We start from the raw sequence: 10,000 nt of genomic DNA, 5'->3' as shown, positions 1-10,000 counted from the left end.
AATGATAATAAAAATGAAAATTTAAATATTTAAATAATAATAGTAACAATAATAATAAAAGAAATAATAATAATAATGATAATAGTAATATAAAAAATAATATATAAATGATAACACTAATAATAAAGAAATTATTAATAGTAATTATAACAATAATAATGATAATGATAATAAAAATGAAAATTTAAATATTTAAATAATAATAGTAATAATAATAATAACAATAATAATAATAATAACAATAATAATAAAAGTAATAATAATAATGATAATAATGATAAAAATAAAAATGATGATAAAAATGATAATTGTTATCATTATTATTGTTACAATTACTATTGATAATTTCTTTGTTATTAGTGTTATCATCATATTTAATTGTAAAATTTCATCATTGTTACGTTAGCCACAATGTCATGTTCACACTCGTCACCAACTATGGTAACACGAGGAGGTAGTGAGGCCCACCCCATGTATAGAATGCCCACAGCCCGTTTGTAAACCCATTCCTTTGAAAAAGCATACCTGCGAAACTAGTCAGGAATAAACTCAAGACTAAGACTCCTGTGTTTCCTACTCCGCTTACGTCATATATATATATATATATATATATATATATATATATATATATATATATATATATATATATATATATATATATATATATATGTGTGTGTGTGTGTGTGTGTGTGTGTTTCCGTGTCTGTGTGTGCGTGTGCATGTGTGCCTGTGTATGTGCATGTACATGTACGTATATATGCGCGTGCGTGTATGTGTGTGCGTGTAGAGGTGGAGGATTTGTTCCAGATCTCGAGATACCCTAATTCTCATTCCGACCCTGGATCCCGTCCCACTTTGCACATGGACACTATTACCTTCACTCCCCACCAGCACCTATCACCACACCACACAACTCCTTGTTTCGCACTTGACATTATTGGCACTTAAACCCACCAATCTTTATTATCTTTATCTGTTTACTACCTTTATTAGCTATCATTTTCAGCAATTCAAGGTATACCTTTTCTCGGCAAGATGCTCTGTTGGCTGTAGCCTAGACAATACTCCTTTTAGGAAGGAAATGTTTGACTGTCTAGTTATTTACCTGTGCCAGCGTACTATTTCCTAATTAGCCAAACCATTCTTGCCATAACACTCTCTTGGAAGTATATATTAAGCACCACTTCTTATTGCTTTCATAGATTGGTTACAAAATAGGACGAAGGAATCATATGAGAGATACAAAGTAAAGAGAAGTAAAGCATAAGATAAAGAAGACAAAGAGGAGAGCAGATGTGAAATGGGGTAAGAGTGTGACAGAAAAAGGTGAAAGTGATAAAAAATGTTTTGGAAAGAAATTAAAAGAGGAAGAGTAGGCGAATCAAGTAGATAAGAAAATGTAATGGAAGAGAAGACACTGAGAGGAACGTGGGCAGAGTATTTTAGGGAGTTGTTAAACGTGAAGGAGGATAGGGAGGGAAAAGTAGTTGCAGTGGGAAGCGCTAAGAAAATAACCATGATGAGTGAGGAAAATGGAGGAGAAATAAGGAAAGATGAAGTGAAGGCAGCTGTTAAGATGATGAGAGCAGGTAAGGCACCTGGGTTGGATGGATGTCATGCAGAATGAAAAAAGGAGAAACGGTTAAGGTGGACTGGCTAGTGAGGCTATTTAATGATTGTTTAAGAGAGGGTAGAGTGCCGGAGGACTGGAGGAGTGCCTGTATAGTTCCACTTTACATTGAGCGAATTAGGAGAGGAACAGAGGGAGTAATTGGTGAGGATCAGTGTGAGTTTAGGACAGGTAGGGGTTGTGTAGATCAGATTTTTGTGGTAAGACAGATGTGTGAGAAAGCTATAGGAAAAGGTAAGGATGTATTTTGGGCTTTTAAGGATCTGGAAAAGGCTTATGACAGGGTAGACAGGAAGGCACTGTAGGAGGTTTTGCAGATATATTGGATAGGAGGAAAGCTATTAAGAGCAGTCAAGAGTTTTTACGAGAGTAGTAGAGCTTGTGTTAGGATTAGAAATGGAGAGAGTGAGTGGTTCGAGGTAAAGGTGGAACTTCGTCAGGGATGTGTTATATTGCCCTGGCTGTTCAATTTATACATGGATGGGATAGTGCGAGAGGTGAATGCAAGGGTAGTTGTTCAGGGATTGGAGATGGTTAGAGGAAATGGAGAAAAGTGTGAAATAAGCCAGTTGTTGTTTACTGACGACACTACGCTTGTAGCAGGATCAGAGGAGGGATTGAAAATGTTAGTGACAGAATTTGGGAAGGTGTGCGAAAGAAGAACGTTGAAGATAAATGTGGGTAAAAATAAAGTGATGAGATGTACAAGGGGAGAGAGTGGCAGTAATTTGGAAGGGAGTATTAAAGGAGAGAGACTGGAGGAAGTGGATATTTTTAGATATTTGGGTGCGAATGTGACAGGAAAGGGAGTAGGGGGGGTGGAGGTAGAATGTAAATTGAGAGAAGCGAATAAATGCCTTGGTGGATTAAAAACTACTGTACGGGGCAGAAACATGGAACATAAAAGAGGAAGAGAGAAGGAGTTTGAATGTGTTTGAGATGAAATGCCTGAGAAGTATGATAGGCGCTACTAGGCTAGATAGAGTGAGAAATGAGGAGGTGAGCAGGAGAAGAGGGGGGAAAGGGAGTTGGGAGATAGGGTTGATGAAAGAGTATTGGGATGGTTTAGATACATGGAAAGAATGAGTGAAGAAAGATTAGTAAAAGAGGTGTGAAAGGCAGAGGTGGGGGGAGTGAACATGAGGGATGATATGGATGGATGGGGGTAAAAAGGGCATTGGGAAAGAGTGGAATGTCTGTTGAGAAAGGACGGAAGAGGACAGAAGATAGGGATGAATGGAGAATGGTTGTATACGGATGATGCTGTGAGGCATGAGGGGGAGTGGGTGGGGGTGTGGGGGTGAGGGAGTATTATGAGAAATAAATTGACGCAGCCCGAAGGGATTTCTCCCCGTCTTCTCCTTTTCTGCATGAGGGGACGGAGAGGAGGGGGGGGGTCGCTGAATTAATGAAACGGTCTTGCTGTGGATGTACTGTGTCTTGCGACACTGCTTCTGACCCAGGGCAGTGGACAAGCTGCAGGGATGACCCGTCATCCAGGAGGTGCCAAGATAAGAGGGTAGAGGGGAGTGGAGTATGTAGGGGATGGAATGGATGGGGGTGGTTTCTGTGCCTTTTTCTTTTGACTACCTCCTATGTAAGGGAGAAAAAGCTTTTGGTATATGTATGTACCACTTTATCGTAGTAACCAACTCTCAACAAATAACGATATATCCTACCCAATAATTCTCCTTTGGTATCAAGTTGTTTTCGTTCCTGCCTACCAATACCACGATGATCGTTCGTAGCTCAGTGATGATCATATAACGATTGTTTAGAACACCATTTCTTTATTACTGAATGGGTTTGTTCTGCTTCGAGCTGCAAAGTACGAGTGTTGGAGGGGGTTTTGGTGGAAAACGCGGATGGGTTTCTTCTGGTTTATTGGGGTGAGCCTGATCTGATACAATCTTGGCCTGGCAGCTCCGAAGTCAACTTTAGAGGTGCCAGATTTTCCTAGCTAAACTTAATCTAATTAAGAAATGGGCGTGGCCACAAGAAGGCAGCCAATTATATGAAAAAATGGGCGTGCCCCCCGAGAAGGGTAGCCAATAGAATGTCTTGAGGTGCAAGAGGGGGCCAGAGCCGTAGGTGTGAACTCTGACCCTGGATTGAGCGAGTTCTCATGTTTGTTTGGTGATCTTGAAAGATGTATGGAGAAGGAGGTCACTAGGTGACCTTCTGATCCGTGGTGGTCCCTGCAGCTGTGGTCCCGCGATGAAAGAGTCGTTCTTTTCGATGGGCCTCATAGGGGCTTCTCTTGGGTAAGGAGGCCCGTGTAAGGAGGCCCGTTGTTCCTTGAAAGAAATCGTCCGTGGGCGGAAGGAATTCGTCTGCCTGCCGCCTTACACGAGGCCGATCATTTTAACCAAACCTACTAACGTTTATTCGAATATGATGCCAGATATGATGCGCGTCACCAGCCATGTTAATAAAAAATCCGTTCCTGGCTTGTGATAATTCATTTAGATTACTTAAGTAAAAAGAAATTATCAAACAATTCTAAATTTGGGTTTAAAAAAAAATCTAGACCAGCCACTAGCATTCAACCTAATAAAATTTTAGAATTACAGTAAAAGCAATTTAAGTCATGTTTTTTGAGTGCAATTGGTGCAATTTGGTGTTAATTTTTTATTTACAGAATTTGATGACAGCCTGAATTACCATACTTATTTTATATATGTATGTTCATTCAATATACTTATAATTTATACTTTCAGATCTATAAGAGGTATATTTTCTGGTTGCATATATTTTCATATTTTCAGATAGCTTCAAGGGGCTGCTGGCACCCCCTGACTCCTTCTGTTATATATATGGCAAGTATATAAAGAAGAGAGGCAAAAAACTCCCCTTGGAAACGTTGGTGAAGGTTTGTAAAGCCTATCAGAAGTACTTCGGGATGCCAGTTGGGAACCAGGACAAGCCCAGGGGCCCTCACTACTGTTATGAGCACTGTAAGAAGACGCTGGGAAGGTGGCTGCGAGGTGAGAAAAGGTCCCTGGAATTCTCCAACCCACGGGTCTGGCTAAAGCCAACAAACCACTCCACAAACTGTTTTTTTTTCTTTTTCTTTTTTTACCTAGATCTCTCATCATCAATTGCTCCAATTCCTCACTGCTCCAAATATTCCGTGTCAGTGCCACCTGCTCCAGGTGAAGTCCAAGACAAGTATTTTGATCAAGAGGAGGAGATGGATGCTGAGGACTTGCCTGAGGTACCAGAGAAAGTTCCTCACTTCCCAAATCAAAAAGAAGTAAATGACTTGGTCAGGGATATGGGTCTGACTAAGTCCAATGCACAGCTATTCATCTCCAGGATGAAGCAGTGGAACTTGGTCAAAGAGGAGATGCAGGTGACAAGTCAGAATATTCGGCTCGAACCTTTCTCTGGTTTTTACAACTCTTATGGATGGCCTTTGCTTCTGTCATAATGTGCCTGGACTGTTTGACATTATTAAGGTGCCATTTGTGCCCAAGGAGTGGCGGCTCTTCATAGACAGTTCTACCACAATTTTGAATGGTGATCTCCACAATGGAAACTAGTTCCCGACACTGGCCCTAGCCCATTAAGTCTGCCTGAAGAAAGACTACTATAGTGTGAAAGCCCCCCTGGAAACTCTGCAATACAACCAGTGCAATTGGAGAATCATTGGAGACTTTAAGGTGGTGGCTTTCCTGTTTGGTCTCCAAGGAGACTTCATCAAATTCCAATGCTTCCTGTGCTTTTGGGACAGCAGAGCCACCTCTGACCACTTCAACAGGAAGAACTGGGAGCAACGAACAGAATTTGTATCTGGAACCGGGAATGTCCTGTGGAAGCCACTGGTTGATCCCAGGATTGTGCTCATGCCGCCACTGCACATTAAGTTCGGGTTGATGAAGCAGTTCGTGAAAGCTCTCAACCAGCAATCAATCGCTTTTAAGTACCTTCTTGAGGTCTTGCCCAAGTTATCTAAGGCCAAAATCAAAGGTGGGATATTTGCTGGACCTCAGATAAAGAAGGTGCTTGAGTCTACCGAGTTCTCCAATAAGCTTAGTAGGACTGAGAGAACAGCATGGGACTGTTTCATAGCAGTTGTCAATGGCTTCCTGGGCAACAAAAGAGCTGAAACCTGCCAGCAGCTGGTACAGGAACTGGTAAAGGCTTTTGGCGCCATGGGATGCATGATGTCCCTTAAGCTTCATATGCTGGACCTTCACTTGGACAAATTCACGGACAATATGGACGCCTACTCAGAAGAATAAGGCGAGCAATTCTACCAAGATGTGAAGTAGATCGGGCGGAGGTGCCAGGGCCATTACAAGGAGAGAATTAGGGGGGACTATATCTGGGGGTTGGTGCGGGGGTGCGACCTGGACTACAACCAAAAATTCAGGAAATCCAGTCATTTCTGACGTGTTCAAGTTGTTTGATAACTGTCATATGTCTTTACTTGTTTGCTTTTGATAAGCTTGTGTCATAGAATGAACATATATTCTGTTGATTTAATTATATGAACTGACAAAAAAAAAAAATTAAATATATGAAAATTTCGAAATATTAAATTCCTGATCATAAACCCAAACTTCTGATCAACGTACCTTAAATACAACCTCAGTCCTTCTTTGTGAAGTGAAGTTTAGAGCCTACCCCTGTGTGCTAAGAAGTTGTCGAGTACTGAGCTTGAGTGTCTAACCATTGTTCTTTGATCAAAATTATCAGAGGAATGAAAATAAGTTTGTCTTTTTTACTGCTAGTATCACCCAATGTGTTTATATTGCAACAGGATGAAATGCAAGTAGTTGAAGTGTTGTTTCCAATTACTATTTTCTAAGCTGATTATTGGACAATTAAACTGTTAACTTACTCATAGATAAGGAGACACTTAAGAAGACCAACTAATCATACTTTGTTGTTCACTTTCATGAAATCGAACATCTGGGAAATTATCCCAATTATAATTAATGTCTACCTTGCTTTGATCATGAAAGTAAAGTTCTTTTTTGAAGCCAGTACTTGTTTATAATTAACAACAAAATCCCGTGAAAGGAATTTTTAATTCCATTTTCTTAAGAGAAGAATAGAGACATTGATATCGTACATTAATCAAAGTAGATAAATAAACTTCCCCATCACGCCAGGATTTGGAAGACATCGGGAAAAATGCTACTGAAGTCACATACTATGCATGCGACTTATAGCAGTTTTGGAAGTTAAGTAGTCGTGAATAACAGGAAAAGTGGCCGTAGGATAACTGTTTTGAAGTCTCGAATTCAGCTTTGGCTTCCGAACGCGGCGACGAGCTTGGATTTTAGTCACGCGCATTTTGGCCTCGGTGCCCAGGGCCGCTAGATTTTTAACTCCAGTACATCATTTTCTTTTGTTCTTTTTGAGAGAGGTGGCGCAGCTGTTATTATATCGTTTATCTAAAATTTTCAACGTTTCTCTTTCAGTTTTTGGATGGCTACTCTCTGCCCTACTTGTGATAATACTCGTGAGATGTCTTGCTTGGTGGGAATTTAAAATATACGATGCTACGGAAGTCAGAATATAATTTGCTGTGGTGCTGCTCAGTGCTATACTCAAAGAAGCAAAGAAGTGCCCCCAGCAATTTTGCGCTAGATATTGGTATACTAAAATAGCATTTGTATCGTATATGACTTTTACATAGGGTGGTTATGGGACTACCAATGCTGATCCTTTCAAAGGCTTTGCTGGCGCTGGGGAACTTGTTCGTAGGGAAAAGGTGGTCGATGTTGCTGTGTGAGAATAAATCTTGGCAGGTTTGTCTGAGTTTTGGTTGGTTAACATGTTTCTCTGATGAACTCATGTTGTGCTGGTATCGTGACATGCACACGCACACACACACACACACACACACACACACACACACACACACACACACACACACACACACACACACACACACACACACACACACACACACACACACACACACACACACACACACACACGCGCACACACGCACACACACACACACACACACACACACACACACACACACACACACACACACACACACACACACTCACACACACACACACACACACACACACACACACACACTCACTCAAACACACACACACACACACACACACACACACACACACACACACACACACACACACACAGACACACACACACACACACACACACACACACACACACACACACACACACACACACACACACACACACACACACACACACACACACACAGACAGACACACACACACACACACACACACACACACACACACACACACACACACACACACACACACACACACACACACACACACACACACACGGGCGCGCTCAACCACACGCTTTATTGTAAGTCTTCTGCTAATAAATGTTGTGATGACACCGACAAGGTCATGGATGGCTGAGAAATATGGTGAACAACTTTGCCCGAAACAGCGCAAAATTGTAGGGAGCTCATACAATGTGGATGCAAGAAGAGAAGACACTGCGAATATACTGCTCAGGAGGCGCACAGGCGGCGCAGCACAGAGCAAAGGCAGATTTCCTGTGGCTGAATTTAAGTACAGTTTGAATTTCTCCCTCAATTGAAATGCTTCTAGATGTACTACCTCATCCATTTCAAGTGAGAGAAAAGTTCAAACTGTACTTCAATTCAGCAGCAGGAAGTTTACCTTTGCTCTGTGCTGCGTCGTCTGCGTCTCAGTTTGCTCTTCGGCATATTGCCTGTGATGGATTTTGCAATGGCTGATTCCCCTACAAAAAGTTTAATTTGCTACACTAGAAATGTGGATGTACTGTGTCTTGCTACGTTGCTTCTGACCCAGGGCAGTGGGCAGGATACAGGAATGACCCGTCATCCAAGAGGAGCTAAGATGAGAGGGAGGAAAGGGTGGTGGAGGGAAGTGGAATGGGTGGGAGTGGGTACTTGCCTTTTGACTTGGCTACCCCCTTTGTGAGAGGAAAAAAGCCCTTGCTGTATATATAGATAGATAGTTATAGCAGACATGCATAAACAACTGATGTGAAGTGCATGGTTGGAATAGATAGATTTCCTACAACCACAATATACTTGAACTATCATTTCCTATAACTCCAACATCTAGTAGTGGCCATCATGAAAAATGACCGACTTTTTCTCATTACAAATCTTTGATGGTCCTACAGTCAGTCAGTTTTTGATAAGGTGCATAGCAAGACTGTGACAAGTGTTGTCACGCTTCTATCATGAAAGGCAATATACATACAGTATCTGCTTCATTAGAGATTTTGACCACTTGAGTAAAACAGCTTTGCGTCAGTCAGAATCAAACTTGTTCGTCCCTTTCGACAGCGCTAAGGATAATTGGCCTAATAAATTAACTGACATGACGTCAACATTAAAGGGGTTATCACACTGGGCTATTTTTCCTCCAACCTCCGATTAATCAGCAGTATCGTCCACCCCCCAAAACTATTTTGTTTTCTAAACAAAAGTATATAGAATGTCGTTTGATAATCTGGAGGAAAATTGTGTTTCTCCAGCATATATTCCTCCCCAAAAGCTGTAGGCTGTAAATATACTCCAACAGTTGGAGGAAAAATTGTTCAGTGTGATAACGCCTTGAGTCACAGCATCACCTCTGAAGGCGGAAACTTGTCACATATAACAAAATTGACGCTAGCGTTATGCAGAAACCTGTCACCCTCAAAAGATTAATATAATTTATATGAATCCTGAGTTTTCGATTTACTTTTACAGTGGGTTCTCCCTCGTCTTCCTGTGTTGGGTATTGACTGCAACAGTTTTGTGCAGGTCAGTATGCAAATGTTTTGCCAACTTTAAGGATATCCCAATAGGGCTGATTGACTCAGCATTCTATAGTCCTTGTGCGCTCCAAGGAGTCCGTTCTAGTTGTGGCATACGTCGTGCTAAATCAACCTTAGTACATGATACCTCTCTCACTCTTATTTCCTATGTATGTGCTATTTTCTTTTCTATATTTTATAGATGTATTATAGGATTCTAACAATGATTACTCAACCTATCCCATCTGTTTCGCCTGTGACACCTCGGCGTGGCAACATGGGAGGGAAAAAGCGCTGTTGCCACGTGTCATTGATTCAAATTGTTGTTATGATCCTAAAAAGTGATACTCGTTGTACCATACAGGTTCCTTTACTATGTGCAGAATACCAAAAAACAATTTTAGATAGCACAAAGATGGGAAATAAGAGAGAGAGGCATGTACTAAGCTTGATCTGGCAGAATGACTAGTAGTAAATCATAACGTATTCCACGCTCTTAATGGACTCCTTAGGGCGCACAGACTATAGTCACCCTTCAAAAAAGAAAATTGGTCACTTAATTTTTGCTTTTTTTTTTCCGTTCTGCAACCCCGA

Source organism: Oratosquilla oratoria, chromosome 36 (genome assembly GCF_046742065.1).
Source record: "Oratosquilla oratoria isolate Oo_2021 chromosome 36, ASM4674206v1, whole genome shotgun sequence".
Classification (NCBI taxonomy): domain Eukaryota; kingdom Metazoa; phylum Arthropoda; class Malacostraca; order Stomatopoda; family Squillidae; genus Oratosquilla; species Oratosquilla oratoria.
The sequence above is the reverse complement of the archived record's forward strand: the minus strand, read 5'-3'. Positions refer to the sequence as shown.